This window comes from Octopus sinensis, linkage group LG12 (assembly GCF_006345805.1).
Source record: "Octopus sinensis linkage group LG12, ASM634580v1, whole genome shotgun sequence".
Taxonomy (NCBI): domain Eukaryota; kingdom Metazoa; phylum Mollusca; class Cephalopoda; order Octopoda; family Octopodidae; genus Octopus; species Octopus sinensis.
The window spans coordinates 44,255,596-44,280,595 of record NC_043008.1 but is presented as its reverse complement, the minus strand read 5'-3'; positions in this window follow the sequence as shown (position 1 = coordinate 44,280,595).

The window sequence follows — 25,000 nt, the reverse complement described above, 5'->3', positions numbered from 1 at the left end:
TGTGGATTAAAATTTATATCTTCTTCATTTATAATTTTGATTCTAATCTTAATTTTGTTTTAACCAGTTACCTGGAATTTACTTAAGCGACAAATGGAAACACATCACTTATAGATTGTTATTAATATTTAATTGCAAAAGAAAAATATATACCATTTTAGTAATGTTCGAAATTAAATTTAATTTCGAATGTTTGCGTTAAAAGAGAAATTGATAATGTTGTTTTTCGAAAGCTGACTGTTTTTGATTTTGTAAGAATATTTTAATTTAAGTTCAATAACTTCTGTAGATATTGGTTATAGACTATAGGGCACTTCAAAGCCGATCTTGTCTCTCCTTGAAAGGTTTTACTATTTAATTGCACTGCATCTCAACTCCGGCACTCTGGTCCGGTAACTATGTTTCTTGCTGCCATTTCGACAATCCTTTCAGTTTGTTGCTTACCTTTACGAAGTACTCAATCAAGAGGTTTTGTATTTTGAAACTTGAAAATGAATTATCCGCCTTAATTGAAAATGTTTGCCATTTGATCGGAATCTATCGAAGCTATCTGAAAATTTTAATTTCTTTCATTCTTTTACATTTTGGAAGATTCAATATTGTAAAGAATAAATATGGTGCGTTAACCGAAGCGAAATCCTAAAATGAATTGTTTCACCTTCTGAAAAGACAAATAACCTATGGCAATTGTCAAATAAAGTATGGATGTAAAGTGAGAATATGTCGATAATTCTATAACCCGCATAAGCTCAGGTCAAAAAGTCTTAAGAGGTTCATTTCAGTGGTCCCTATAGTGTCTAGACTCACGCGTGCTAGTGGTAGAATACAGCTCGGTAAGTCCTTTTACATGGTCAGGCTAAAATAGTATACACACATGTTTCACGTTCTAATAAGGAGAAGCGCTGGTCACAATAGCTGGGAAATCGATGGATGAAAACGTCAGCAAGTATCCAGCACTCATCCAGAGGCCTAGATATTTCCAGGTCAATATCCGTGATACAAGAAATGACAGACAGAAACCAATATCAAAGTCTATACTTGATATTGTGTTAAAATACGTCATTCATTTTAGCATATCCCAAAGGACAAAACAGTACATTAATTTTCAAATTCAATGTGCATATATTCTCTTATATTCCAATGCACTTAGGAGTTGTATCAATCCAGACTTAGAGGCAATAACACTTCTTGTAGTATATTTGAATAACTTAAGAATTAATTTTGCGTTAGCTTATAGGAATTGTTATACAAATATATTCTTTAGTTATATTCATATCAATAATGTTATAAATGAATGATGGCAGTGAAGTGTTGCGTTTGATAATGATGACAAATCTCCTCTAGCAATATCAAACAGCATGCCTCATTATGCAGCAATGTGGGAAGTGCTTACGGCAGAAATAGTTTGCTGCAGTGCTGACGAAGTTTTCTTTAAGTGGAAAAGAGTAGAATAAGTACAAACCTCATTGTTAGGTCGCCGGGAAATATGCTTAGCGGCATTTCGTCCGTCTCCAGGTCCGGATTGGAATTCCGCCGAGGTCGACTTTGCCTTTCATTCTTTCGAGGTCGATAAAATAAATACCAGTTAAACAATGGGGTCGATGTAATCGACCCACCCTCTCCCCAAAATTCAGGCCTTGTGTCTATAGTTAGAAAGGATTATTATTCTTATCAAGTTATTTATTTATTATAATTATTATTAATGATAATAAGGATAATAATAGCATGAATAACAACATTAACAATGATGATAATGATAATGATGATGATTACGATGATGATAGTGGTGGTGCTGGTGGCTTTGGTGATGGTGATGGTGGTGGTGGTGGTGGTAATGGTGATGATGATGATGATTTTTTTATTGCTCACAAAGAGCCAAAACATGAGTTACATCACAAAACATGAGTTACATCACACAAATATTACAAGAACAAAAGCATGTCGGGTTAACATCCATCAATGGGAGATAACACTACATTAAAGGTTATAATAGAGGTTATATAACAGAGAGTAGAGAGATAAATACTAACAAATAAATAGATAGAATCTACAATAGCGGGATAGTCCACTGAAGGTGATCCGGGATAAACCTCACACACAAAAAAATTCCCGGATTACTCTGCCATCCCCAAGGCATGGGAAAGCGCCCTCTTCCAGTTTCTTTCCTCCTAGTTAGAAAATCATATTTAGAGTAAATATATTCAATCTCACTAGTCTTGCCACTGTTGATCACCTTTTGATAAACACACTGGAACACAGCAAACTATTGACTGGTCCAAATTCACCATTGCCCCTTCAAAGACCAATCTATCCTCGACACGTTCTATGACATATCGCATGAGGTGGAGATTGCTGTGGATAGACCTACCGCCGTCGCAAATGTTTGTCCATCCCCGACTATACTATCGACAAGCGCCAGCCTCTTGGCGAGCACCTTAGCTAGAATCTTAATCTCAGTTGAGTAAAGTTATGAAGTTTTCAATAGCATCCTTCTTGTTCGGATCCTTTCTCAGCTGCGTAACTACTCCCCGACTCACAAGACTTGGAATGCTTCCTCTCTCTTGTCAGGAACAGTAGACAGCTGCTAAAATCGGCGCAAACAAGTCCGATATGTGAGTATGTATTTCATAGGTTAGACCATCCAATCCTGGTGATTTGTGCACCACTTCCTCCACTGAAATCAGCTTCTCATAGCACTCGATATCCTTGTCCCATTGGCGCGGCATACTTTTGACGTAAGTCTCAAAGGCTGCTGTGTGAAGAATGTCACTCCTCGAAAAGATGTCAGCGGAATTCTGCCGTAATAATAATGGAGTCAGGGTACCTCTTCAGCCTCAGTCGCCAACCCTTCTAAAGATGGCATTCCAATAAAAATACCGGTGGCCGTGCAACCTCACCATCACACCCCACATTATGTGAATGTGGTCAGAACTGATAATTACCCCACAGAGACTAAGCGACAATGTAAGAAAGATAAAGAAGAAATTACACATAGAAGAAGGACAATGGAAGAAATCAAATGCAGTGTCCTCCAGACGGAAAATAGCAAGAAGCATGGCGGTCAGGTACCAGGTATCGAGAGACTCCTACCTCTCTACTTGGAATCTACAATCAGCTTTTCCGATGAAGAGCTGGTTATTGCTAGCAGAATACTTGATATTACCCAGTGTGACAGAAGTCTATCCATGGGTGGAATTTACCACGGTGTAATTTACCTAGAACCTTTGTAGCAGGATTCTATTTGTATTAGATCTTATATTCCTTGAGTACAAGTTAGCCATAATCTATATATATCAACTCTGAAATCGTGGTTTCACAACCACGTCATTAATTCCCTGATTTCTGCATCTATTGACTTTTCAATTCATTTCACATCCAGTTTATATTGAAGCTGCAATTTACAACTAGGAATGCTAGAGTATTTATACCTACAATATTATTTCTCTTATTGACTTCAGTTTTTAATATTAGTTCGACTCTTTTATAGTACTGACTCTAAAACATATCTACCATTTCTGTATTTATTTTATCAGTTTCCTTTACACCACACATTTGTATGGGTGCATTCGGCCTGCTTCTCTGATTTAGGCGTCTAATTTAATAATATTCTCAGCTCTAGTTAAATTACCTTTTCGTATTAGAAGTAGGTTTAATGCATTTGTCTAATCCTCTGATCAATCGTATGATTTTAATGAATTTAAAAACGGCTTTCAGTCCTGTATTGTCCATGTAAATATATTGAAGTCAGCTATGTATACAGGCGTTGATGCGCAGTTCTTTCTGCAGCGTCCATATTCAACGGTGGTTTGGTGCAAACAAGTATGTTAATGGAGTCGGAACTAAGTACAAGAACAGGGGACATAATGATCCCTTCTTGAATGGCATCCCCTTGTATTTATACAGGAACAATTTTGATGTTATGCGATGATATTGTTTTTAATATCATTAATTGCGTCACATATTTCATTAGTTCCTGAGTTGTTTTATTTAGACTTGGTTTTTGTATCTGGTTTGCAAGATTCTTTATGTGAATTCGTGTGTTGAAACAAATTTAGGTGTGTCTAAGGAGAGTCATTATGCCAATATTATTAACACGCGTGCATTATTTATCAACTGGACAAATACCCAACTAATTAATTGATTGTTTATCTTAGTTAAACAGTAATCCATTTGTTTTGTTTTTGTCTGTTGTTTTTTATGAAAGCTCACTCGTTGCTATTTTGAACCTTTTCAGTGACTTTTGTGGTGTGTGTGTGTTAATAATATTGGCATAATCTCTTTCCTAGGCACAACAAAATTTGTTTTATTTAGAGTGTATCCAGAATCAGGAAGGAATGTTAAATAAAGGCTTTCACTATTTGCCGAGATCACACTATTTTACCGTCTCCTATTTCTACCAACTTCTATAAAGTCTCAATTCACTATCAGCTGTTCTTTACAGCCATACGTTCATTAGCCGCGCCAGTTCTCTAGCAATATATCATTATTCACCAGACATGTAACCCAGCTTCTTATGAAGAACGGTTGTGAAAGTTCTGTATGCTTCGTCAAGAATTCATTCACTTATAGATATATAGGACTTTGTTATTCTGCAAAAATTCACTCAAATAACTCATTCCCGGTACAAAGTTTAATGGGGATACACTGTCTCCTTGGAAATTTCCTTTCATAATTTTCCCCTTTCCTATTACTTGATGCCCTGCTGTCAGTTCAGTTCTCCAGCATCTCATACTGTTCTATATAAACCAGCTCGTGTTTTCTACTATGCCATATATTTTCATAGATAGTATGCAATGTTAGGTTCACTTGCTCATCTCGCTCCACAAAAACGTTTTCTTTTTATTTCTCATTAGCTTCGAATATTCTGTTCTGTCTTGGATTACGATTATTATTAGTACTATTTCTGTTAGGTCTACTACTACTAGTATTGTTATTGTTCTTGTTGCTATTATTATTGATAATAATAATAATAATAATAATAATAATAATAATAATAATAATAATAATAATGATGATTTCATTTACCACCAGGGCGAAGGATGAGGAGAACAAAATAAAGACAGACATAAAGTGATTAAAAAATAAAAGTAAGAAGGAGGAGGAGGAAAAGAAGAAAAAGGAGGAGGAGGAGAAGGAGGAGGAAAAGAAGAAGAAGGAGGAGGAGGAGATGAAGAAGAAGAAGAAGGAGGAGGAGAAGAAGAAGAAGAAGAAGAAGAAGAAGAAGAAGAAGAAGAAGAAGAAGAAGAAGAAGAAGAAGAAGAAGAAGAAGAAGAAGAAGAAGAAGAAGAAGAAGGGGGAGGAAACATAGCGATTTGAGGTTGCTTATCGGGGTATTGTAAATTATTTCACCGTTATTGTAAGAATTCCATCATTTGCAAGAGAAACCGAATTTAATTAAACTTATAAACATCATTTTTCTGCAGCCTTTTTCATTCCACTGTCTCTTTCTCTCTCTCTTTCTCTCTCTCCTCTCTGCCTGTCTCACTCTGTCCTTCTCTTTTTTACTCACCTGCTGTCTCTATGTTTCGCTATTTAGTAATTATTTAACACTAGCTGAAAGTGTGCAATATCTCCTAGAATGACGTAGTTAATTTACTTATTTCAGATACCAAAAAAAAAAAAATCTTAATCATTTGAGTCTAACAGGAATTATCTCATATACGAGACGATTCTTTATTCCGACTGAGCCATATCTCAATGTACCTTGTAATTTTTTTACTATTTATTTCCTAATTCTTCATATGTTATGCTGTTGACAGATACACCTGTGAGTTTGTGTAAGACCGTGTAAATACAATGTATCTAATAGTTGTAGATTGGCGTTACGTACGCAGTGAGAAACATAATCAAGAGGCGAAACATAACGTACAGGCGGTCACGTTCGACTAATATCTACATATGAATATAATTTATTTCTGATATTATAAATCTTATATCTTTATATGTTTTATTCGTTTCGGTCATTTGACTTCAGTTATGCTTGGAAATCGCCTTCAAGAAGTTCTTGTCAAATGAATTACACGCAGCTCTTATTTTATTTACGACTGGGATTTATTCTACCGCTAACTAAATACACCAACGCCCGTTGTCAAATAAACACCACACCAACAGGACGTAAACACACCAACACTCGTTGTCAAGTAGGAGTTGGGGACTACGCAGACAATAACATAAACACAGACACATATATGTGTGTGTGTGTGTTTATAAATATATATACATAACTGAAAGAAACCTGTCATACACACACATACACACACAGACATGTATATATATATATATATATTATATATATATATATATATATATATAATATATATATATATATATATACATATATACATATATAAATATCTGCACGAAGCTCTTCGGGGGAAGCCTTCAGAAATCTAATGAAGGATTATAGTAAAACTGGAAGAAAGTACATGCAGACTATGAACTATTAAGCAATGCGTGAGATTACAGTATTATAATCGACGTGATCCCCAGCCCTCACATATATCAAGTTTGATTTGCCATTGATTGCCAGACTATTCTATAATGTCTGCGATCGTAGAGCGCAAAATAACGTCTCTAATTAATTTCTGCGCCAAGCAGTAGACGTCCTCAAGAAGAATGAACACACTTACATCTTACGACTATCGAAGTATCGATCAACGCGACCTAACTATATAATCATCTGTATATCGAAACCATGCATAGATGCATGTACAAACAGACATATACAGACACACAGACGCGCGGACATAAGGACACACAAATAGAAATATCTGTATAAAGTATATGTATATGTATATATGTATCTGTTTATTTATGTATATATGTGTGTGTGTGAGAGTGTATATGTATGCATGTATGTGTATATATACATTCATACATACATATACTTTCATACATTCTTACATGTATATATGTATAAATACATGCATACAAATATGCATACATATATTTGGTATATACATATATACATATAAATGCATGCATAGATGATGGCTTAAAAGGAGAAAGAGTAAGAAGTACAAATTACATACTGATGTGTATAATTATATTCATTTGGCTGCTATTACTTTTACTGATACGTGACCTCGTGTCGCCGGAGCAACCAGGTATCTGAGTGACGTTACGGAAAATAAGAAGAGACGGTTTCAGTAATAGAAATTCCTTTCTATTAATACATGTTATTCAAAAATGTCTAAAATGGTTATGACAACAAACACAGCATATATGAGGTAGTATAAAGAAGTACTCCCGGACTATTCCCGGAGTACGCCTGTCACCACACGGCTAGAGGTACACAGCTGCGTGTGCAATGAAAGCTAGTAGTGACTTTCATGAAGCCGTGTGTCGAGTGAAATCGCTCTGTTTTCTTTGAATATTTGTGAAATTTGGGTTTTGTGATCACACGAATGCTGGAGTCTGCGATTTTTGTCAAAGACAGGAATTTGGAACAAAAAGCCAACGTGAAATTTTGAATTAAAGTTGGGAAGTCTGCTACACAGACATTGAGCAAACTTCAGCAAGCTTACGGCGATAAGACAATGGGTTGTACGCAATGTTTCGTGTGGCTTGGGCGCTTTAAGAGCGGAAGAACCACTCTGGAAGACGATGAGTGATATGAAAGACATACCCAGAGCGTCACACCCGGAAACATGACAATAATTCACCAGCTTGTGATGAAGGATAGACAGAAAATAACCAATGACATGGCCGATGTTGTTGATTTGTCGAATGGGCGCGTGCAGGCAATTCTAACGCCAACGAAGAATTGGATTCTTCACGATGCAATGCAACTTCTGCGAAGCTCCTCTCACTTGTGAGTTTCTCGTCAAAAACATGGCATTACTACCGCATCCACCCTGTTCAACAGATTTAGAACCTGAGGTTCTCCATCTCTTCCCCCAAGATGAACTGCAGCTCAAAGGTCGCCGTTTTACTACCGTTGTCGAGATCATTAGAGAATCACAGAAGGTATTCGAATCGCTTACGGAAAACGACTTCCAAGCCGGATTACAAAAATGGCAGGAAAGCTGGGGCCAGTGTATTGCAGCACAAGGTGACTATTTCCAAAGAGAAGATGTTAAAACTTAGGTAAATAGATTAGTTTTATTAAACATAATGAGTGCAGGAACTTCTTGATACCAGCTCGTAAATTCCCTACACTCTGTTTTTCTATCATCACTTTGCGCAACAGACATCGGTAACCACTTATTAGTATTTAAGTTACTAAAACATAAAAATTAGTTACATTCTTCTGAAGGATGTGAGTGAAATAATAACAGAATTATTTCAAGTATACTCTTTTACTCTTTTACTTGTTTCAGTCATTTGACTGCGGCAAATCGATCCCGGAACTTATTCTTTGTAAGCCCAGTACTTATTCTATCGGTCTCTTTTGCCGAACCGCTAAGTGACGGGGACGTCACCAGCATCGGTTGTCAAGCAATGCTAGGGGGACCAACACAGACACACAAACACACACACACACGCACACACACACACACCACACACACACACACACACACACAACACACATATATATATATAATATATATATATACATACATATATACGACAGGCTTCTTTCAGTTTCCGTCTACCAAATCATCTCACAAGGTATTGGTCAGCCCGGGGCTATAGCAGAAGACACTTGCCCAAGATGCCACGCAGTGGGACTGAACCCGGAACCATGTGGTTGGTTAGCAAGCTACTTACCACACAGCCACTCATAACGAAAATTAATATTCTCAAGTCAAATTCTGCAACACCGCTACATCACATAGGAAAAATGTCATCGCTTAAATGGCAGCCGTTTTCGGCTTCGCACACCCATGCTCTTTCCAAAACTTGCACCGTAACACCCTCAAGAGTTTCAGACTCCACTTCTCTGATTTATTGATGTTCGTCAGTTGCACCAGGGTTTTCGGTTTGGTGACTTGAACCCTCTTGTTCAGTTAGCCATGATTAAGTCCTTTTTTCCGCCCGGATATTCAAAATAAACCGCACACGTGTTTCCAGCGAGATGGGGCAACTTCTCTGCAGTTGCTATGGCAGTACTTTGAAGAGAGAATAATCTCCCGCTACGGAAATATCAACTGGCATTAACCTTATCCTTACCCAGATTTGACTAGCCCGGATTTTTTCTTGTGGGGATACTTGAAAGAGGGTGTTTACAACAACAAACTGGAGACCCTGGTGCAACTGAAGGAGAATACCAATAGAGAAATCAGAGAGGTGGGGCTCTGAAAATCTTGACGGTGTTATGGAGCAGGTTTTGGAAACAGCACGGGCCTGTAAACACGAAAATGGTTGCCATTTAAACGATGTCATTTTTCCTATGTGATGTAGTGGTGTTGCAAAATTTGACTTGTGCATATTAATTTCTATCATATCCTTTATATTGTATCAAACTTTCATGCACTTATTTGTAAAGTTAAGGAAGCTATTAAAAATTGAAAGCCATCAGTTACTTTTGGGACACAGTCTAAATATGTGTTTGTGTGTGTATGAATATATACATAGATACCACACACACATATACATGCATATTTGTATTCTGTATGTATATATATATATATATATATATATATATATGTATATTATATATATATATATATTATATATATATGTATATATATATATATATATATTATATATATATATATGTATATTATATATATATATATGTATATATATTATATATATATATATATATATATATATATATATATATATATATATATATATATATATATAATATATATGTATGTATGTATGTATAGATTACATAGATGTAATCACATATATCCATATAGATGTATTAGTAATTTATTTGTGCCTAATGGGGCCGAGTATTATTAAGTTTGCGGAATATAGATGGAATCAATTGTAATTATAAGCTGTTTGCCAAAGAAACAAATAACAACAAACAAAACTTCCAGGTTTGTGCGTAGTTAACGAATAAATATTGCCTACAACAAACTATCATACAGTTCAAAGTCATTCGCTCTTTTACAGTTAACATTGTGAAATTCATCGAATCTCCAGGGAATACATTTACTAAGATAATTAGCGTAAAATCAATTTTTCGATAAAGAAATGCCGAAGCGAAGTGGAAAGGAATTTTTGTGGAGTTTCAGCTTATAATTGAAATTACAAAAGAAAAAAGAGAGAAAGGAAAGAAAAATATTTGCTTTGTATTTCATTTTTTTTTTTTTTTTCAATTTTCACGTTTTTGTTTTATAAAAATTTCCTAATGTTACTCTAATATTATTTTATCTAACTCTTCATTTTGTTCTGTTTGAAAATTTTTTAAGAAATTTTGTTTTTATGTTCGAAAGTGGTTTTTGTTGTCTGAATTGGAATATTATTTTCCTGTGCCGTATTTTATAAACATTCGCTTACCTTCGCTTTTAGGAGCAATACAGGTACATGTGTGTGTTTGTGTCTGTGTGTGCTTTTGTACTGTGAGTATGTGAGTGGATGTATGTGTGTGTGTGTTGTGTGTGTGTGCGTGTTAGTAAGTGTGTTTATGCTCGCAAAAATATACCTATATTAAAACACGCTTGGAAATATACATGTATACATGCATAAACACACACAGACATAGACACAAACTCTCACGTAAATACATATGTACATACTATATATACATATTTACATACTATATATATATATACATCATATATATATATATTCAAATAGCAAAAACAATGTGTAGAGTTCAGTCAGGAAAAAGTGGAGGAAAATCAATTGAAAAATATTTTTTAAAGATCTGCCATATCGAAATTCAAATCTAAAAAATGCCTTCATTTTTGATTAAATCTTCACAAGAATTCTGCATTTCATATTTACTTCAGGCATATCCGCCTTCTATCGTAGGTACACATACACACACATACATACACACACACATTATATATATATATATATATACATAGGCAGAAGCAACCGAGTGACCACATGCGTCAAGAGCCACGTGCATTGCAACTTTCAGACTTTGCGAAGTGTGAAACACGAAACTGTATATTAATACAAATATACGTAGGCGCAGGAGTGGCTGTGTAGTAAGTGGCTTAACCATGAGTCTCTGTTGTCAGTGTACGCATGTGTCATTGTGTTGCGCGTTGAAGAAGATAGTCTGCCAAAAGAAGCTGCTGCAAGGTAAGACTTTTGTCTCTTGGAACCACTGAGGGCCGTTGTCTGTGCTTATATGTTTTACAAACAGGGAATCCTCACTGGATTCAGGATGTTGGTCTGCTTGCGGTTCAGCAATATTGTTCATAGCAAATGAAAATTTATTTCTCATTGTGAGAAGTACAGTATGGTGGGAGTATCCTTCAACCAAAAATTGTTCACTTTTTAACAGTGTATGTTTTTACAACATTTACCATTATTGGAAAACTATATTTCAAATGTTCACATGAAGTTTGGTGACATATTCTGCCACCAAAAGTCGTTCGCTGTTTGTAAATAGTGCGTATTTTACAACTACGTTGGAAAGCTGTATTTCAAGCGAGCAGTCCAGGTTCTAATTGGAGTACAATAAGGGTTTGGAGTACCTGAATGCCCAGAATATTTTTTGGTGTGTATTTTTAGAACTGTTGTTTTCTTCTTCTATTGTAACTTTTTATTGAACTGTTTGCTTATTTTTCTTCTTCCCTTTTGTTTTTTTTTAATTCTTTCTTTCCTTTTTTGTGCTATTGTTTTAGACTTTTTAATTTTTAATTTAAAACATGGCAAAAAAAATACGGATAAGATTGTAGAGTGGGAGATTGTCCCACCTAAGGAGTGAAAATTCTTCCTGCGGTTGGGTCAAAAGCTGTTTTGACCCGGTGGACCCAATCAGCCGTGAATATGGTAATGCCAGATTTTTTGAAAATGGCCGGGTGTAGGTACCCGGTGATTCCTGAGGGTCACCCTCTCCCCAGGTGTCATCGGTGCCTGGAGCCTGGCCATCTAAAGAAAAACTGTCCTCAGGAACAGAGCAAAGTAATGGAGCAGTCAATTGGGAGCTATGTAGAAGAGAGAACGAAGGCGGCTGAGGAGACGCAGGACTCCTCAGAGAAGGGTTCGCAAGAGGAAGAAAGAGAGCAACAATGGGTGCTCACCGAAGGATCCTGGGGATGAGGGAGGGGAGGTGAATCTCCCGGTCACGGAGGAGACGCACCCTCCCTCAGTTGAGAAGAAAAAAGAGGAAGAGAAGCGGGACATTGCCGAAGGGTTGTGCGAACGGCAGCGGAAGTGACACAGTTGGTAGGGATCGTGCCGCCAACGGTAGAACTGACTACCTCAAACCCAGAGGAAGAGGAACTATTGGTCTTTTTCTAATGGCCGCTGCAGATACTGGCAGCACAAGACCAAGCCTTGGCCACGAACTAGAGAGTCAAACTTAAGAATGAGCAATTGTCTCCGCTGTGCTGCATCTGCAATAGAGGTGGATGAAACCATTGCCCATATCACGAACGAATGCCCTAGACTTGCCTAAAAACTATACAAGTTGTGGTTACACGACCAGGTAGCGAAAGTGCTACATTGGAAACTGTGTGAAAAGTGGCGGCTAGAGAGAGGCAAGACGTAGTTTGAGCACAAAACACAGAGAGTGAAAGAGTCGGACAGCTAGCAAAATCCTCCGAGACCTGGTGGACAAGTTGCAATACAAAACGTTGACGGTGCATGCCCTTTGATGCATGAATAGTCAAGTATGAAGTCAAGAAAATGGATAGATAGATAGATTGATTGATAGCGCAAGGCAGTTCGCCCGGCGTGTTAAAGATTCTGCCAGCTCGCTGCCTTAATAATAATAATAATAATAATAATAATAATAATAATAATAATAATAATAATAATAATATAATAATAATAATAATAATAAAGTTTGCTTATTGATCGACATGAGCATCCCCTGTGATCATAATATCTCAGCGAAAGAGTTTGACAAGCTCAGAAAATATATATAAAGATCTACTCATTGAAATTGAGAAAATGTGGCATCTCAAGGCGGTTACAATACCAGTGATCGTAGGAGCACTAGGAATGATCAAGAAGGGAACCGAAAATTATATGAGAATGATCCCTGGCTTACCATCCCTGCAAGAAGTGCAAAAGATTGTCTTAACTGGTACATCACACGTATTGAGAAGAGCATTGTCGATGTGAGAACTGTTGCTGCTCATGTATTTTAATTTAACTTTAAAAAAAAAAAAAAAAAAAGAACGAACTACTGAGTTTGGTTTAATGGCCTACCAATATACACTATGAGTTTCTTTGCCCTAGGAGTCGGGAAGACACTCGGCAAGAAATGGAAGAAAGTTGAAAGAAGAAAAAAAAAGTAATAAAAATATAATAATAATAATAATAATAATGAAAATAATATAATAATAATAATAATAATAATAATAATAATAATAATAATAATAATAATAATAATAATAATAATAATAATAATAATGTGGTTAATATGATTGCTATATTTCTCAGAATCGGCAAAACTTCCGACAAGTTGTTTTATTACATTTGCTGTGGCTCATGCCGAAATTTGAATCGCGGCAATGCTCCGGCATGGCCGCATGCCAAAGTACCTGAACCTATTAAAAGCAGAATAAATGACTACAACCCCAGCGTTATCCTGTACAAAACACCGTCTTTAGAAGTTTCTCAAACACCAAAGAGATACCAAGATCACTTCTATTTTGTTTTATAGGCTTAATAAGCCGAATCAATATTTCTTGCCAACGTCTTTCCATCTGATGCTTTTAAACGATTTCGTATTTGTTTGTTTATTTATATTATTTTTGTTTAGAAAGTGCAATACAGCGAAAATATGTTTCTCTAATGGAATATCTTTCACTGTGACAAAACATTCTTCATTTTCTCCCACCTCTTCTTTCTTTCTTTATATATTTATTCTTCTCTCTCTCTCCCTCTCTCTCTTTCTCACTTTATCTCCTCATCAATTTAATAGAACCGAACGCGTTATTTTTCTCAGAACCAAATACTAGAATTTAAATAATTGCTAAATATCACATTATATATATATATATATATATGTTTAAATAATATATCGTCATTTTTTGGACAATAGATTAATTTATTGCTGATCTTGAAGAGGAAAAACTTCTCATTCAATACTTCTGAGGCGTGTGGAATTCCAAGGGGTCACCTCTCACTTAGTGCAACGTGCTTGAAAACCATATGATTATAGTCCCTGTTAGTCCCTTGAAATCAAGTGGTTAATAAATATACATCTCACGGGTGTATATACTGTTTTCATAGTGTTTAAAATCTTCTCGAGAAATAATTGCGTTGAATGGTTCTTCTACATTTTCAGTTATATGGACATTCTACAATTGATTATTGTAAGGGCTGATGGCCGAGTTCTTTAGGGAGACCTTTCTGCGAAAGCCGCGTGATTCTCTGCACACACATCGTATACTAATCCCTGGTATATATATATATATATATATATATATATATATATATATATATCCGATCTGGATTTCTGGTCCCGTTGATATTTGAGATATCAATATATGTCTTTGTATTTATGTACTTATGTATCTATGTGATTGTATATATTTTTGCATGTACACACACGCACACACACATCTATCTATCCATATATATATATATATATATATATATATATATATATATATATATATATCCATATATATATATATATATAATCCATATATATCTATATATATATATATATATATATATATATATTATATATATATATATGATATATTTATATATGATATTTTTCTTGCTTTTTTCATAAAGCATATTACTCTACCTCCAGTATTCGAGTACTATTTTTTCCACCTTGTTTCTCATGTATGTGCTTACTCCGGTATATATATATAGAGAGAGAGAGGGCGTAAGCGCGAAAGATATGTCATAATATATATCTGGAAGATACTGGAAGAACTTATCCCAAACTTTGGCATTGAGAGTTACTCTAACAATGACACAGGACACCACTGCATAGTGCCAAAGATTCCAACTTTACCATCAAAATATAGGACAATGTATTTTTACAGCCAGGGCATTAAAAGGACCACAGCTTTTTAATATCCCCCCGAAGGACCTGAGAGAGCTGCATGCGGTGAATGTAGGTGTCCTGAAAACGAAACTATATATATGTAGTACTTCAGTATCACCGCAGCTGAAACGAATAGAAGAATACAAGAATATATATTTATATATGCATGTAAATATATATACATATATATATATATATATATGCATGTATATTTAGAGATATGTATATGTGTGTGTGTGTGAGTGTGTGTGTGAGTGTGTGTCCGTCTGTGTGTCTGTATCACACACTATTATTTCTATACATCTGCGGTAAAGAAATCCGAACATCACAATTCAAGGAAAATGAAATGGCGATATTATTCTCTTTCATGCGAAAATGGAATAAGTTTTCGACAAGATAGTTCTTATTTCCAAGTGCTGTTTCAAGAGGTACAGATCAATACTAATCGAAAACATTAAATTCACTTCACTAGCATTTAGTAAATGTTGTAATTGCGCAATTTATACTAATCGAATTCTGCTGAAATTATATAAACGTTCGTTTTGATTAGAAACTCTGATTATATTTAAAGATTTCCTGAAACTGTATCAATCACAAATAACAAAGTAAATTACGTGAAGCATAATGTATCAGAACAGCTGAAGAATGCTGTCTTTTACTTTCCGAAATAATATACTAGTTTTTAATTAATTCAACGTCAGTGCTGTAACACGGTGTTCTTCAACAGTCAATAAATGGTTATTTAGACTTTCCTTTCCAACTTTGCTTTCCATGATATAAGTAGAAAGTCAAATAAAGTTGAGAAAGTCGTTTCAATGAAATAAGCAATACTTTGAGTTTGGTTTCCAACAGAAACTGGAATACTTTCTTCTATATATATATATATATATATATATATTATATATGGGTCATAACTGACCATTCAGTATACTACTGTCATGGCACACCCACATTCTTCTTCTTCTTCTCCTTCTCCTCCTCCTCCTCCTTCCCCTTTTTCTTCTTCCACTTCTTCTTCCCTACCAAGAATTCACAACGACCTCGAACCCACGAGAGTAAACAAGAGAGACAGAGACAGGTAGAAACAAGGAAAATGCCACTTGTATTTTAACACTATACAAATATTCTTTTAGAAAAACTTTTCTTTTAATTTTTCTAAATTTAATTATCTGATTGTTACAGTTGAAAAAGTCTCAATAACAGAAACCGGTACTTTTTATAAAATTATTTTAGCATTTTCTATCTTGACTTTTTTCCATATATATATATAATATATATATATATATATATATATATATATATATATATATATATATATATATATATATATATATATATATATATATATATATATATATATATATCTGTTTGGTGCGGCATTATAAATCAGTCTGGTCCCTCACTGGACTTTTCTGGTAATGTGTGTGTGTATAGGTGTATATGTGCGTGTCTGTGTATTCCGTCATCGGAAAGATCTAAGTTAGACAGAGGAAGAATGTTTCTAATCAATGATATTTTATTTGTTGTGGTTCGTTATATCGAGAGGGGAGGGAGCGTCTAATTACATCCAACTGGATCGGGGTCTTCTTTAAATAAATCTCTGATCAGAGAGAATGGTTAGGGGGCACAACATAGGCAGAAGGTGGAAAGGATTGTAATGAAGTACTCCATATTGAGGGGAAATGAATGCTAGCAAATCCAAAGTTGTGCAGAGACTGGCAGGAGGAATAAAGATACTGTTCGGTATCCAGTTGTTTTTGAACAAGGCAATCAAATAGTCAGAACTACAACCGCTGTTTTAACAGGAATTTTGGTGGCACAATTATTTGAGCCTTAATATTCGCATACCCCCTCTCTCACTCTTTTACACACACACACACACACACACACACCACACACACACCACACCACACACACACACACACACACACACACACACACACACACATATATATATATATATATATATATATATATATATATATATATGTACTAGATTGTAAATGTTTTTCATTTCCAAATTATTCCTGTCGAATTTTATCCGTTATTTTTTTGTGGTTATAGAACCTAGCTGTTCTTTATAGTGTGTAGAATCCTTATAAGTGGATTCCCTATGTGTTTAAATATACACTATATCGTATGACTAATATATAGTCTTCTTGACTAACTTTTTTTTGCACGTTAGGCCACTGGAAATGTAAATTTTGATTGAACGTTTTAATTTTAATTAAATTCCATTTTCCTTTGACATGATTATATATATATATATATATATATACATATATATATGTATATAGATTTATGTATATGTATATAGGTTTATAAGTAAGTATATGCGCTTGATAGAGTTCTTCTAAGTAATCAAGATCAAATTATTTAGTTACCCGCAGAGAACAACTGCTTTTTATGTTATTGATCTGAGTGTGTTCATAGTCAAACCAAGTCGGAACGTGTAAGTACATCATATATATATATATATATTATATATATATATATAATATATATATATATATATATATATATGATGATGTGTGTTCAATTGTCAGTGTCACCATACACTTTTGGGTTGAGATATAACACGACCGTCGTTGCTTTTGATGTGGGAATCGATTAACAGGAAATTAAACATTTTATCGTGAATTTCTCGTGCAATCGTCATGCAATCGATCCGTGTTATTCGAAATATCTATTGTCATGGTAGGAAACCTATCAATACGTTTCAGTACATAGGTTTCTTGGTAGAATTATGGCTTGTCACCGAATACTTTCCGACGCAGTCTTTTAGAAGTTTGTTCATTTTTTTTACATTTTATATAATGCCTTGTGTTATTTGTCATGCATTCCTTTAGCATAAAACCAAATGTATGTATATACGATTTTAAATGTTATGTGTCGCATACATGCCGTTCAAGCCGACAAGGCGGCCGTTTGCTGAGATTTTTTTTTGTGGAATGCATTTGCATGCATTATGATGTATGTACTGAACGTGTGTGAGGGAGAGGGAGAGAAAGAGAGAGACAAAGTGTGTATCTGCGTGTCTGTATATAACGTAGGTAAAGCGAAAATTTAAACTCCTTGCCATTCATTATACTTTCGACCATTGAAAGAATCGTAGAATGCCGCCCTCGGCAGGATTTGATCCTGTCTATGGTGAGTTGATATGGCTGTGTGGTAAGTAACTTGCTTACTAACCACATGGTTCCGAGTTCAGTCCCACTGCGTGGCACCTTGGGAAAGGGTCTTTTGCTATAGCCTCGGTCCGACAAAATGCTTGTGAGTGGACTTGGTAACCGAAACTTAAAGAGGCCTGTCGTATATGTATATATATATATATATAGATAGACAGATAGATAGATAGATAGATAGATAGATAGATAGATAGATAGATAGATAGATAGATAGATAGAGAGAGAGAGAGATATATAGATATGTGTATATGTTTGTGTGTCTGTGTTTGTCTCCAACCAACATCGCTTGACAACCGATGCTGGTGTGTTTACGTCCCCGTAACTTAGTGGTTCGGCAAAAGAACCGATAGAATAAGTACTAGGCTTACAAAGAATAAGTCTTGGGGTCGATTTGCTCGACTAAAGGCGGTACTCCAGCATGGTAGCAGTCAAATGACTGAAACAAGTAAAGAGTAAAGAGTATATATATATATATATATATAGATATATATATATATATATATATATATATATATATATATATATATATATATATATATATATATATATGTATGTATGTATGTGTGTATGTGAGTACGCATGCATGTATATGACGAGGTCAGTTCATTTCGAACAACTCGAACTGGTATGAAATATATACTATTACATGGTCGATAATATTTTAAAGTGGACTTTACTACAGTTAATGCAATGAAATGTTAATTGTAGAATGAAGCACTTTTCTGCCAGGAATCAAATTTTCCTAGGGATTAAATGTTATCAATTGAAGCATAGGAAACTCGTCTTGAAGTGAAATTAGTTAAGATTATCAGTACTCCATGTGCATTACGCTTTTTTTTTATCATTGTTCTGTCCTCTTTGGATTGCACTCTGCCGAAATTTCCCACTTTACGCACCCATACAAATTTGAACTTACTTGTAGATGACGAAAGGGAAGAAGTGCTTTAAATTACAATATTTTAAATAACAATAGAAAGAATATGAATTAATGAGTAAACTGTGTAAACAATACTTTATTGAGTTAATCTAGGACATTAATGGTAATTGTAATTAAATCTGATTAAATATGATGTAGATTAGAGTGGTTTCATGGTGAAAGATATAGAATATTTAGAGAGAGAGAGAGAAAGAATGTGAGAGAGAAAGAGAGACAGCTGAAGAGACTGAGGTAGCGTTTGGTAGACATTAAACTGTCAAAGAATTTTACCAAAATCTTTCTTTCCGGATATTTACTAAATGATACAAGCTAAGTGAATTTATACACACACAAACACACACACCACACACAACACACACACACATAATATATATATATATATATATATATAATATTATATATATATATATATATGTATGTATGTATTATTGTTTTAAATATATCAATAACGAGAGGTATCATTAAAAAGAATAACGATTAAATCACCCACTTCGCTTAATATACAATGGGCTCTACAGCTTAAATGGAAACCTTCATAGAATCATTTCGATTTTCTGAATATTGCCCGCCATTATTGGATGATAAATGTATTGTCACTCCGTCATTGAACAGCAGAAATACCGTAGCTCGAATGTCGATAATTTTAAAACGATTATCTTAACTCCATTCACCAGTTTAACAAAAAAAGACTTATCTTAAATCACTACCTACACCTGCGAAAAATAGTAGGGTCCCTTTATTTAGAAAATATAGTCCCAACTTAATATGTCTATGAAAGAGAGTGTTGTAACGGCGGGATCAATTTGAGCATAGATCTGATTGATATACGATAAGCGGCACAAACTATAAAATCGATTTTAAAACTATGTTACAATCAATTGGATTTGAAAGAATATGATTGATAATGGGAATGTTTCTTTGTTTCGGTTAATATTTTATCAGGTTTTTATCAAAATCTCCATTGTTAATTATTATAAAACTTCACCCTGCGTAGGAGATAAAATATTGGTAATCGCTAGTTGTATGGGGTTTCAGAGATAAGAGATGTGAATATGAAAACAACTTAAATATGCTAAGAGATTTTCACTTTCTAACGCAACTGTCGAATGTTGTGGTAATATTCACTTAAAAACATCGAAGCAGTTTAATTGGACGTCGGCTAAAAGGGTTTTCATTAGATTAATAAACAGGTTTTATTTTTATATAAGCGAGGCGGAAAACATGCAACCTTTGAAGGAATGAAGTGCCGTCCTCTGAGAGAAGTACAAACATCCTTAAACAGAAATATATTTTTGTTGATTTACTTTTATTGAAATTTGATTTTAAATTAAATGCGAATTTGTTCTTTTAATATCTCTTAATATTTTTTACCTAAAGCAGGAGCTGACAGAATCGTTGTTACGTCGAGCCTAACGCTTAGCGGCGGTTCGTTCGTCTCCATGTTCTGAGTTCAAATTCAACCGAAGTCGACTTTGCCTGTCCCCAAAATTGGGATCGGTAAAATAAGTACAAGTTAAGGACTGCGATGATGTAATCGACTGATTCTTCTTCCCCGAAATCGCTGGTTTTGTTCCAAAATTTTACACCAGTATGTCTATACCGAGTCTTTTACAGATTTATGTAAATTGAATTGTAATTGGTTCAGAAACTAATTGAAATAATTATTTTTTTTGTTTTTAATGGTGTATAATAATGTATAACAGTAGAATGAGTCCTTTCACACCAACCGCACTCATGCATCCCCAGAGTCCAACCCTCGCGCCGCTGTCTTTCACGGTAACCATGGTGCATTTGTCGCTACTGTCTTTATCTGGTTGTCGCCATACTTCTTTGATACCATATGACTCAAACAAGTTGATTTTAGTTACGTGAGGAAAAAGCGTTTTATTCCGAAAGATATATATATATGTATATACAGCTATTGTTTATGCTGTTGGAGAGTTCATTAGGTAATCGCAATCCCGTTACTTGTTCCACAATTTAAGTTACTGCGCAAGGAAATTGTTGTCGAAAATACAAATATTGTGGAGAAATATCAATTATTAAATAATTGTAGAGATTTTACTTATTTTTCTATTTGTCTTCGAAGTTATCTGTAATTTTGCGTGTCTGTTCATGAATTTATATAAAAATACTCGCTCTTTTGGCTCGGCAATCCTGACAAGCGACTACCAATACCGATTTAACATCGATGTGTGTAGAGAAGAGGTTTATTTAATTTAGCTGAAAGCACTAGATACGAGAAGTCTTTAACTTTATATCCTCCCTCAGTTCAAACTGAAGTATAATATATACAAACATACATGCATATGGATAGATGTGCGTCTATACACACACACACACACACACACACACACACACACACACACACACATATATATATATATATACTCATTTATCTATATGTATGTATCTATGAACGTATGCATGATATGGCTGCCTTATTATCAAGCGTGATATTGATATTTTCCGGGGTATAATATATCGCTCCTGCAACAAACTTTAGTCTTTAAAGTTCATGATGAAATTAGAATCACTACAACGGATAATGTAAATTTAGATTAACAAGTTGTAAATATAAGTGAAGACTAATAACAGACACGCTCTCCTAAATCGAGCTCCATAACCTATTTCATACATTAAGCGAGAAGCAATTCTCATCTATTGGAATATCGCTGCTGATAATTACCATATATATTACAACTGTTAGGCAGAGGAAATTAAAACTGTAATTCAAATCACCGTTATGGTTTTAGCTGCCAATTATATGCATATATAGAATATTATGGTCATGCTAAAACATCATTTCGCTCAAGGCCACTTTTTCTTTCGCCATGATATTGCAGATGGCTGGCCGGCCGATTGAATGCATTCCGGCCGCGGCAGAAGTATCAACAACTCGTTCTATCCCTGTAAAATACAGATCAAAATCAATAGCGCAATTTAATAATGCTACCAGAGGGTGCCATAGAATGAAACCATACATTGCTATTGAGTGAAACCATACGTTGATATTGAGCTATACTGTGAAGCTGTAGACTTGCTAAGAATACGTTAAGTTGCAGAAAAGAAAGAGCGAGACATCGCAACATACTGTAAAAGGTTACCAGAAAACAAAAGACCAAGGGAATAAGCGCATGAACATAGCTGATGAGAAACGACATAGAATAAGCAAAATTTAACAAATGTCACATCGCCTGCAGGTTTGAAAGGAAATTAAGGAGTTTTGCCGTTTTCAAGGCTCGTACATCATCAGAAGAAAAAAATAGTATAAAAGTGTAAAAGGAATGTGAAAGAGGCGGCGAGTGGGCAGAAACATTAGCACGACGGGCGAAATGCTTAGCGGCATTTCGTCTGTCTTTATGTTCTGAGTTCAAATTCCGCCGAGGTCGACTTTGCCTTTCATCCTTTCGGGTTCGATATATTGAGTACCAGTTACGCACTGGGGTCGATGTAAGCGACTTTATCCCTTTTTCTGTCCTTGTTTGTCCCCTCTATGTTTAGTCCCTTGTGGGCAATAAAGAAATAAGGAATATGAAAGAGGGAAAAAAGGTTGAAGGCATACACACACACACGCATGCACATCTATACATGTATGTAGTTATATACACACCCGCATATGCAAGCGCAGGCCACCAACTGTTATCCAATCGCTTAACTGTTAAAATTTGCCACTGTATCTCTCTAAACAAACATTACCGATTTTATAAAACAGAACACAGTGACATTAGGTTGCTCTAGTGAATGATGGATGGTTACAGACGAATTGTGTTTCTTATAAGTATAGTAGCCATCCCGCTCCTATTTCCCTATAAAAGCATACACTAATAAACTTATACACAAGTATTCGTTTTTGCACAAAGGTTACATTGAAGGTAGCACGTTCGTGCTTTCTATGTATATATATATTTTTCAGGATTAAATAAAAAGACAAGGAACGGAAAGCATGTACCTTTTTATATAACGTTTTAAGTTATATACAAACAAACATATGCTAAATACATAGACGAAGAGAAAACACTGACGGTTACCAATTCTTCATCAGTTATCGGCCAGAGGAGTCAAACGCAATTTCGGTCATTATCGATAATATTGCTTTCACTCTGGCGGCACAGACACGTAACTTACCGGGAATGTGACCTAAACATAACAAAACGAAACGGGCTCGAGACGAAACTGGTAGTGGCCGGATAAGGGACAAAACAGTAAACAGAACAAAGGCTTAGGGTCACACGAAGGCAAACGAATAATAATGATAATACATATAGAATGTAAACCTTGGGGGCTGCAAAAATGGGTAACGCGAAAGAGAAACGAAAACTGCCCTAAAGGATCTTACACGGGAGGGGTAGATCGAGGAGCTGAGAAAGACGTGTCCAGTACGGTCGAAGGCAATATGGAAAAGACTGACACCACCTTGTGTGTGTGCGTGTGCGTACGAGCGCTTGTGTCTTGTATTGAAGCTGACAGGAACACGTAGGTCCTTCTTTCACGTGCATTTATAGCTTACCAGCTACCAGTCCTTTGTTTTGTCACTGTCATTTACATTCTCTCAATTATGCCAAGCAGCATATTCATATTGAGGCCAACAAAATAAAATTTTCATCAGAAAAGACGCGAAATTGTGATCTGCGGACGATAACTCATAAAGAAAGCGCATATCCATGTCTGGTCTTCTTTTGTTGTCTTTCTATACAATTTTGAATCCTATATACATATACATATATAATATATATATATATATATATGTGTGTGTGTGTGTGTGTATGTATTGTATCTGCATATATGTATATATATATATATGTGTGTGTGTGTGTGTGTATGTATATGTATCTGCATATATGTATATATATATATTTGCATATATGCACATACACACGTGAATATACATATACAAGATGCATAATCCTTATATATATATATATATATACACATAAGGGAAATCTTGTAGGCGACTGTGTATTTCACTGTGTGAGCATTTATCTCAATGAGTATGCTATTTATAATGAGCGATCAAAATTTAATACCCTTCATTTCAACCAGTTCAATCGGTCTCCGTATTACATTATTACATTAGACACATTATTTATTTTAATATATATTTCATTTAGTTATTACTGCGCTGCGAAAGCTCACCTTTCAATAGTTGACAAATTGTTATTGTTTAGCGGTTTGCTCATCTGTGTCTCATATTCTGAAGCATTTGATGGCTTCTACGAAGTGTAATTATCTAACGGTGTAAACCAATTTAACCTTTCCTGTATTTGATTCCGGTAATTGAGAATAAATCAATGAATAAACGAAAAGACACATTTCCTTTGGGCTGCTTTGATGATGTTTTATTGGCGATGTCCAACCCAACCCAACCAATCAGACACAACTGTTCTCACACGTCACTACATATATATATATTATATTATATATATATATATATATAGCAGGAGAGAGAGAGAGGGATGTGTGCATGTAAAGGTATATATATATATATATATATACACACATACATATCTATACCTAATATATATTTTTTTATAATATATACGTATGCTCGTGTGCATATATATATATATATATATATATACATAATACATATACATATATACACATATATATGTAGTATAGTAATATATATAATATATATATCTATATCTATATAAACATATATATAGGTATATATGTTATACACATATATATACATGTATATGTATGTATATATATGCATATATATCCATATATATAATTATATATATATTTATACGTATATATATTTACATATATATATATATATGTATGTATATATATATTTATATACACAGATATACCTGTATA